Source organism: Odontomachus brunneus, unplaced genomic scaffold (genome assembly GCF_010583005.1).
Source record: "Odontomachus brunneus isolate Ranch 3 - 2012 unplaced genomic scaffold, Obru_v1 Obru_scaffold_056, whole genome shotgun sequence".
NCBI lineage: Eukaryota > Metazoa > Arthropoda > Insecta > Hymenoptera > Formicidae > Odontomachus > Odontomachus brunneus.
The window spans coordinates 303,870-313,470 of record NW_022639506.1 but is presented as its reverse complement, the minus strand read 5'-3'; the positions used below and the strand labels follow the sequence as shown (position 1 = coordinate 313,470).

At 40.2% G+C, this 9,601-nt stretch overlaps 1 pseudogene; it reads right to left on the bottom strand.

Moving 5' to 3' along the window:
* Window positions 1-1,196, bottom strand: part of LOC116845690 — a 7,999-nt pseudogene extending 6,803 nt beyond the window's left edge.
* Between the last annotated feature and the right edge of the window lie 8,405 nt (window positions 1,197-9,601).

The window sequence follows — 9,601 nt, the reverse complement described above, 5'->3', positions numbered from 1 at the left end:
TATCGTACCCGATTCGACTGAAACGTTACCATGGGGGCATTATAAAATACCATTATAAATATAAAATAAATTGTATATTTTATGTGTAAATAGAATATAAATCGTATATTGTATATTTTATGTGTAAATAGAATATAAATCGTATATTATATATTTTATGTGTAAACAGAATATTATTTATGTATTACATATAATAATTTTATGTGTGAATAGAATATATTTTATGTTTTACATATAATAAACAGCTATTTTTACAACATAGTATCCTTATGTATCCACGAGTTGCATGATTTATCGAATCCCAGCCATTTTACATAAACCTTATCACCTTTTCTGCACAAGACTTTTTCCACCAAGTACACGTTTGGATTGGCAACACGATGCAGTTCGTGCTCGTAGAAACCTCCGACTATAGGCTGTCGGCGAGAATCTTCGAGCAGATAAGTCACAGGATTGGTCGCCTGCACTTTGACGATCTTAAACACCTCAGTAGTCCAATTGGGCGTGTAGCCTTTAGCAAAGACAGTCTTGAACTTGCTCACGCGCACCGGATCGCCCACTTTGAATCTCGCTGGAGCTGCAATTTTTATTTTGCTCTAGACTGTATCGAGGAGTTTTTTTGCGATCGTAGGGGTCACATCGACAAGACGCATACCGATGGTCTGGTGCTTGCGCCCGTTGTACTGCAAGACGAGACGCGGTAGCGAGTCGATCCATCTGTAGGTTTCTTGTAATGTAAACATTTCCCACATGTCATTCTTCAGCGTACGATTGAATCGTTCCACGACGGAAGCCTTCATAACTGAGTACGTCGAATAATGATTGATGTTGTGTTTCTTCGTGAGTCTCTGCACATCGGTATTGTAAAATTCCTTCCCCTGGTCTATTTGCAAATTTGTACGACATCTTCCGCTGTCTCGAATTATCTTGCCGAACGCCTCGACCACCTCCTTTCCGTTCTTAGTCTTTAGCGGCATGCTTGTTCAGCACATCGATAACGGGGAGTATGTAGTGGTAGCCACTGTTGAGCCGCGAATACGGACGCATCTCCACTCAACGGCTTGCCACAGATCATTGTATCCGCGCACAATGACGCGTCTACGAGGAAAATTCCGTCTCGCAGGAGCATGCAACTCCTCCACTAACTGTTGCTTTTCGGGGCTGTATTGTTTCTTGTCTCCACCAGTCTTCCGCATGTTGATCACTTAGATCGCCTCATCACAAATGATGAAACTGCGAGCGCATCGTTTTAAATTCCATCTATTCAACGCGCTGCAAACACTTTCTCCCATATGGCACGTGTTTCAGCATGAAGTCTGATCAGGTTTTTTCAAATTCCTCCTGTTTCTTTTCAAATTGTTGTTGTTTCTCTCTCAATGCAGCGAGACCTCTTTCCACGTAGAGTCTATTGACGGCGTCACTGTCAGCTTCCGGTTCCGACGCTACGCGTCGTATCTTGCGCGACCTCGCATCAAAGTCGGAGGCGACCATACACAAAGTGTTATCGCGTACGTAATTTCTGAGTATTCCTCTCCACGTGTAATAGTCCATCGTCGGCGGTCCTCTCTTTTGGAGCGAAACACCAAATTTATTGATCGACATTTCGATACAAACAACGAGTACCATCGATGTGCGATTCAATTTATAACAAGGCTTTACTCGCGAAGTTCCTCGATAATGGATAAAATTTCATTAACGTGAGCGTTATTGCCAGCTTGTCGAAAGGCTTCCAGCAATCGCAGACGATTCACTAGCTCGTTGGGATCGTCCCAGTGAACATAGTCTATCGCATTATCATTCAATATCATAGTACGCTGTGTGACTAAACCTCTGCGCGCCATGTTGATCGATGTACCAATCATTAGGGGTGCAATTATGTTTTTGTGTTTGTATCCCCTGTTACTCAATACGGGTTGTAGCGCGTTGTGATTACGTCTGTGAGCATTCGTTGCCAGTAATATACTTTTGTATTTTTGTTTATCGGCCTCCGTGTAGACGGCATCGTCGGGAATTCTCTTGAAAATCAGCTCGTATAGACCAGATGTTCCAGCGTTCTTTACACCACTAATGATTATATTATCGTCGATATCCACGTCGAAACTTTTATCGCCAAACTTCGTTCCATCACTGCTGAAATACACACTATACACGTAGTCTATGGTGGTATGTTTGTCGCTGCTGAAAACTGCTCCCATGTATTTTTGCCCCAGTGGACCAAAATGAGTGGGCAAAGTTTCCTGCCCCTCGGACGTTTGCAGCTCACGTCTAATCGATGTTACGAGTGAATCACCAGTGGTCTCGAAAACATCTTTATTATTGGTGGTCAGAGTAGCGCGTGGCGGAGACATTTCGCGGAATTGTGTATGATGCAAATTGTCTGTGGAGATTATCGTAGGAGAATCCGTCGTGGCGTTTGATTTTCTTCGTTTCTGGTAGATCGGTGTAGAGGCGACAAGTAAGCGTTTGCCTCTGCGCTTTGGTTTTTTCTTATCGATCGATAATGCAACATTTCCCAGTATGGTCGGTGCGTCAGGTTTCACATAAGTTGTATGTTCCACAATCTGTCTCAGAGACTCGATAACAGGTCCAAAGTATCTTTCCAACGCAGTATCTTCCTCTATCTTACCGGTTTTTAAAGCACGATAGTAGGTATAGTAGGCCGGTTCTAACCTATGGTCCTCCGAGGGTGGTGAGGGGCGGGGGATTACCGCGGGCGGGGGGTATGACGTCAGGGGGATTGCGTCACCGCGGGGGGGGTATGACGTCACCGTGGAAGGGGGTTATCATCGGTCGGTAATTGGGGGGGGGTTCATACCGATGTTACCGACGGTCGGTAATTTTTACCGATATTATATAACATTTAATTACATAATTTTAACCAACATGTAATTATACAATACCAATAGTACCGGCGGTCGGTAATGTTTACCGATATTATATACCAACATTTAATTTTTTACCAATATTTAATTTTTTACCAACATGTATTTACATAATTTTTACCAGAATATTTACATAATACCAACGATCGGTAATGTATTACCGATATTATATACCAACATTTAATTTTTTACCAATATTTAATTTTTTACCAACATGTATTTACATAATTTTTACCAGAATATTTACATAATACCAACGATCGGTAATGTATTACCGATATTATATACCAACATTTAATTTTTTTTATCAGCACTTATATATTTTTACATAATTTTTACTGTCATATTTACATAATATTGATGATCGGTAATTACCGATCTGCGGCGATTTTCGCGGCGGATTTTGCGGCGGTTTTCGCGGCCGGTTTTGTGCCGTCCGCGCCGCCCGCGCCGCCCGCGCATTTCGCAGCGTGATTTTTGAGTCACAGTTGCAAACTCTAATATTCTGCAAACGTATGCATTCGACAATTAGATGCGCAAAAAAAAGAATGCGACACATGATATTCTTATTACTAATGAGCACGTACACTGTGTCCCCGCGACAAGATTTTGCAAGCGATGTATGCATTCAACAATTAGATGCGCAAGAAAAAGAATGTGGCACATGATATTCTTATTACTAATGAGCACGTACACTGTGCCCCCGCGACAAGATTTTGCGTGTTATACATCATGGATAATGTTATGTAAAAATGGGAATGAAACGGTAAAGAAACGGTAAAAAAAACGGTAATGACACGGTAAAGACACGGTAAAAAACGGTGAAAACGGGAATGAAACGGTAATAAAATGGTAAAAAACGGTAAAGAACAGCATTAAAACGGTAATAAAACGGTAACGAAACAGTAATTAAACGGTAAAGTAACGGTAAAAACGGGAATGAAACGGTAATAAAACGGTAAAAAACGGTAAAGAACAGTAATAAAACTATAAAGAAACGGTAATAAAACGGTCAAGAACGGTAAGAAACGGGTAATAAACGGTAAAAACGGTAATGAAACGGTAAAGAAACAGTAAAGAAACGGTAAAAAACGGAAATGAAACAGGAAAGAACGGAAAAGAAACGGTAAAGAAACGGTAAAGAAACGGTAAGGAACGGTAAAAAACGGAAAAGAAACGGTAATAAAACGATAACGGCTACCAAAAATCATAAAAACAATTACCGAAACGGTGTATTCCAATATTTATATCAAAAGTGCAGTCCAAAAGTATTCATGTAAGATTTTTCTCTTATGCGTCACAATTTAGCACATAAGTGAAATATTCATGTAAGATCTCTCTCTCTTATGTCACAATGTAGCATTTAAGTGCTGTCGCATCGATTTGTGGTTGACAGTAAGATGCGCAGAAAAAATGTGAAACAAGATACTATCATGAAGGTCATAGAAGTATGCATATTTTGCACATTTTGAAACATATAAAATCATGTGTATTACATCGGCGCATAGTTCAGTCGAGACCCAAGCAGCAACAGATACGAGACACAAGCAACAATTTGAACGGCTAAAGTGGAGGACAAATCAAGAAAGATATCCATGGTGCAGTTTTTGCGTGACAGAGAACTCGGTTTGCGGGGAATAAACAAACGCGGTGTGAAGGAAAATGTTAAAGTTATCAAGTTCTACTCTCTAATAAGTTGGCCCCATGACTTACAAGTAACACTACCCAAGTGATACTCGCCGATTCGGACTAAACTTTGCACATTGATAGAACACTAAAAAATATTGAACCCGTGTTTTTTTATATCGGCAGAATACCGTTTTAAGGGGTAGAAACCACCCCTATCAATTCCCAAGCAGGCTAACCTACCTAAGCCTAGATAGAGCGAGTTTAATCGTCTGCTTATCTTTAAGAAAATAAGTTTCCCACCCCAAATAGGCTAATTCACCTTGACCCTGATTTACTTTATCCCCACACACCTTTGCAACCCTTAAAAAGCACCCCTACCGATCCTTATTATACCGATTAATTATTTTAGCCTGGGAACAGCGATTTCAAGTACTTGTTTTTCCTGGAATAAATTATGTTTGCCTTTGAGCACGGTTACCCTATATTTAGTTTCATCCAGGGACAACGACGTGGACGTAATAGGGTTTTGTCCCCTTTGGGGTGCTGGATTAGAGTGAGTCCCCTTGCCTCTCACTGTTTGGGGTGCTGGATTAGAGTGAGTCCCCTTGCCTCTCACTGTTTGGGCTGCTGGATTAGAGTGAGTACCCTTGCCTTTCACTGTTTGGGGTGCTGGATTAGAGTGAGTCCCTTTGCCTCTCACTGTTTGGGGTGCTGGATTAGAGTGAGTCTAACGATTATCAGACGATTAAACTCGCTCTACCCAGGCTTAGGTAGGTTAGCCTGCTTGGGGGTTGATAGGGGTGGTTTCTAACCCTTAAAACGGTATTCTGCCGATATAAAAAAACACGGGTTCAATATTTTTTAGTGTTCTATCGATGTGCAAAGTTTGGTCCGAATCGGCGAGTATCACTTGGGTAGTGTTACTTGTTAGTGGAAGAGTACGCCAATTAGATAGTGGAAGACGCACGTAGGATCACGACTGAGAATGCAAGTGAAATAAACACTAAATTGAATGAGCTTATAATGCATCCAGACGTCAGAGTGCTAAAGAACTTTAACCTTCAAAATTTCTATATAAAAATTCCCGCAGGTAGTGGCAAGTTTACACATATAGTGTTGTTTCATGACATACATTTATATGATGATTTGTGGAATGCTGATATGCCAATTTTGATGATGAAGCGACACGATAAACGCGAATTTTGTATGTGCTATCGAGACAGTTTGCAGTGGCCAAAAGTACATGAAATCAGTTGGGGCGATGAATCTATAGTTTACACCGATGAAATGCGGCGATGTCAACGGTCTCCGTATAGTGAGTCGGATCTAATCTACATGTCCGCACATTAATTGACTGATTGAACAATAAATTAAGAAATTCTCAGTGCAATCTTAAGCATCACAATGTAATATTTTTGTGCTGATACATCAATGTGTGGATGCTGTTGGCTGCATGTGTGACATATGATGTTACTATTACGTTAGGCTGTGCTGATTTTGCACATTTGCCACCCTCTCCTAACGAGACATATTTGTTAGAAAGAGATAGCGATAGACCATATAAAAGTCACCCAGGAGTCACCAGCAAATAGTCAATGTCCACGTCGACGACAGAAAGAGAAAAAGATACAATAAAAATACTGAACAATATCGAATTTAGAAGACCCGTGTATGGGGAGGAAGAGGAGGTTTTGTTACAACAAAGCCCCCCACGTAAGTTTTTAATAGATTAATTGTATAATCCAGGTTTTTATATTTTTTAAAATAATAATAATTAATCCAATTTTAGATACCGAAGAATGGGAGGAGGAGATGGAGGAGGAGATGGAGGAGGAGTCTGAAGAAGAGGAGAAAGAAGTAGAAATAGACGTTGAAACTGTCGATGAGAGAGAGGAGGATAATGGTAAGAAAGCACAAATAATTTCACATAAATTTTTTTAATTTTTCTGTATACAAAAGCATAAAATTAATTTTATATTTGATTTCAAAACATATAGAAGTAATTAATCTTAGCAGTGAAGAGGAGGAGGAGGAAATATAAATAGACGTTGAAACTGTCGATGAGAGAGAGGAGAATAATTGTAAGAAAGCACAAATAATTTCACATAAAATTTTTAATTTTTCTGTGTATATAAAACAATTAAAATTAACTTTATATTTGATTTCAGAACATATAGAAGTAATTAACCTTAGCAGTATGGAGGAGTCTGAAGAAGAAGAGGAGGAGGAGGAGAAGATGGAGATCGACAAAATAGAAATGATTAAAATCAATTATGGCGACATACAAATAATAATTAATTTATATTGATATATTTATTATTATTATATATTATTAAACAAATAAAATTATTATTATTATTATTATTATTATTGTTACAATTATATATATATATATATATATATATATATATAATTATATATTATTATTAAATAAATAAAATTATTTTACATATCAAAGATTAAACAATTCTTTCTGGCGCTGACACCACCATCAATTAAATATTTTCAATACATTTTGTAACGCACAATGTTTTGTATGATTATTACATCGTAAAATGTTGGTTGCATCCAGCTTGACCAATGACGCCATATCCTCGTAATCCGCATCCAGAGTCTCAACGATCACCTTGTCCCTCACATCATCATCGAGGAGATTCGTCAATCACTCTTGCTTCTCGTATCCCTTGACGTAGACGAGTTTGGATTTTTCGCTGGTTTCGCTGGTTTCGCTGATTACAGCGTCCGTGATCAAACGTTTCGCTTTGTTGTACGGGACGATTCCATCCTTCCAATGCAGACCATGATGATTAGCCGTCAACCATGCTGCTTTCGACTTGTCAGCTCTCGTGAGAAGATGCCACGGCATAGGACTCGCAAAGACATAATGGGACAGAACAGTTCCATTTCCAAGTATCGCTATCTCTTTTGAAGTGAAATCTCATTCCAAACGTGAATAATTGCAGGTCCACAAATATAAGCACGTTAATTTTTATGTGATTTTGCGCACAATGTTGGTCAGGGGACTGTACTCCACAATGCGATCGTGCAAAATGAGGCAGTAAGCTGTGGTATCCATCGGTATATTCTTCTTGCAGTCGAATTCAATTCTCACATCGACAGTGGCGCTCTTGATGGATTCGTTTTGTCGCGAACAATCAATGACCACACACGGACAATGAGTAAGAAATTGTATGGGATCAAACAACACATTGCCGTTGTCACATCCGTAATATGATTTGCGGAAACGTGCATACATATCGTACAGAACGGCGTATCTCTGTTTATCGAAATCCATATTCATATCGTCGTACGGATAAAATTCCGAGTTGAGATAGAGTTTCACGTTAGTCAGCTTACAGTGGTCGAATATGGCAACATTGCCAGTGAGAGAATTCTTTCGACCAGTCTGCAGAGCAAAGATGACATAATGCGGTTTCTCCAGCTGAGTCGCCGTCTTGACAGCCCACGAATGCTTGGTTGTGCTCTGTAGAAGTGGAAATTCGTACAAATCCCACGAGCGAAAACTCATGCTTAAATATCGACCGCTTTCCAGAGTTCGCAGCATAGACAGCCTGTTTACATCTTTCAGCATAACGTGAGACATTTGCCATTGTATTTTCAACAAATCAATCTTTGGGTCAGAATTTGCATGTCCCACCACGCAATTGTAGTCGTTGCGTGAACGTATGAAGATCAAGTCGTGACGAGCGTTGATTACGATCCGTTTGTAGTCTTCACAAAAGCCTAGCAATGTATTGAGCGGGACACAATAATTAAAGTATTCCGCAAACATGTTTCTCGAGAGATCCCAACCAGCGTTCTTCAACAATAAATTTTTGTCACGAGTCAGCGATACATAGTTTTTGAGCGTGCTCGTTACTCCAACGTTTCTGCAGCGGTCAACCTCCACACCATTGAGTTCGTACCGGATTTCATCGAACAGAAAGGCCGCACAATTATTTGTCAACATCTCAACTGCATGGTTATCGCCTTCTATCCTCGTTTGCACAAACTTGCCCTCGATGTAGAGAAAACTCTCACATGGCAACGTGTACAAATCCTGCTGTTGTATCGGTATTCGTATCTCGTCACTGTGTCCAAAAGGTGTATTGGTGTATGGATTGTACGTAGGAGTCTCGATCTTGACGATGCGATCGTCAAAGATCGGCTCACCGCCAATGTTCAAAATGTCGACCATCTTCACGTATTTTTTCGCACGATGAATCCCAAAGATCTTAAAAATGCAATGTTGGCTGCGCTAAGTTTCTTATTTTTCTTGTTTATAATTGTCCTCTTGGTGGGAAAAATGTCGCTCACGTATTTAGTCTGACTCGCTTCGTTCAAGACGAGCATCTCAGGTGTCCTATTGCCGCCGCCGTCGCACGTGCAACCTGACGATTATCTCTTCTCCGCGGAAATCAAGCAATCGACCGTCTTGATCCACAACACGTATCGTCAAATCCGATACGCTTCGTGCAAAGATCGGAATATAAATTATCTGTACTGGCGTTTCCGATATTTTATATCCTGGTAGTACATTAAGCGAAAACTCGTGTATGGTGTGCACACATTTGTCGTTGCTGTACGCATCGGTGGTCACATTACATTCTATGCGAATAATATTTACATCCGTAATGTTGATTGTCACGTTCGATTCGTGCCATTGTCGCGGCTGTAGAATGCGATCTGAAGAAAATCCCAGTAGCGATGCAATGGTATTTGGTTTGTTAAAGTTGATCCGGTGAACACACTTGATCTCACACTTCATTGTATTCTCATTGGCGCGAATAACTCTGGGATCATCATCATCATCATCATCATTGGTAGTGATCGGTTTGATGGTTTCCAACATTGCACGTTTCAGGTACCGGTATATGGCATACAATTCGTACGATCCCTCAGGAATTATAATTTCCTTGTCATCCTCATCAAAGTAAAATTTATTATTCGACGCATTTACATTCGGTATCGTGTTATAGGTTTCAAAGGCTGCCAAACCGAGTTCGTAATCGCCATCGCTCAGATCTATGGCTGGAAAGTAGCTTCCCGCGAGAGTGCTACTCTTGCTGGTGAGTGTAAATGTCAGCGAC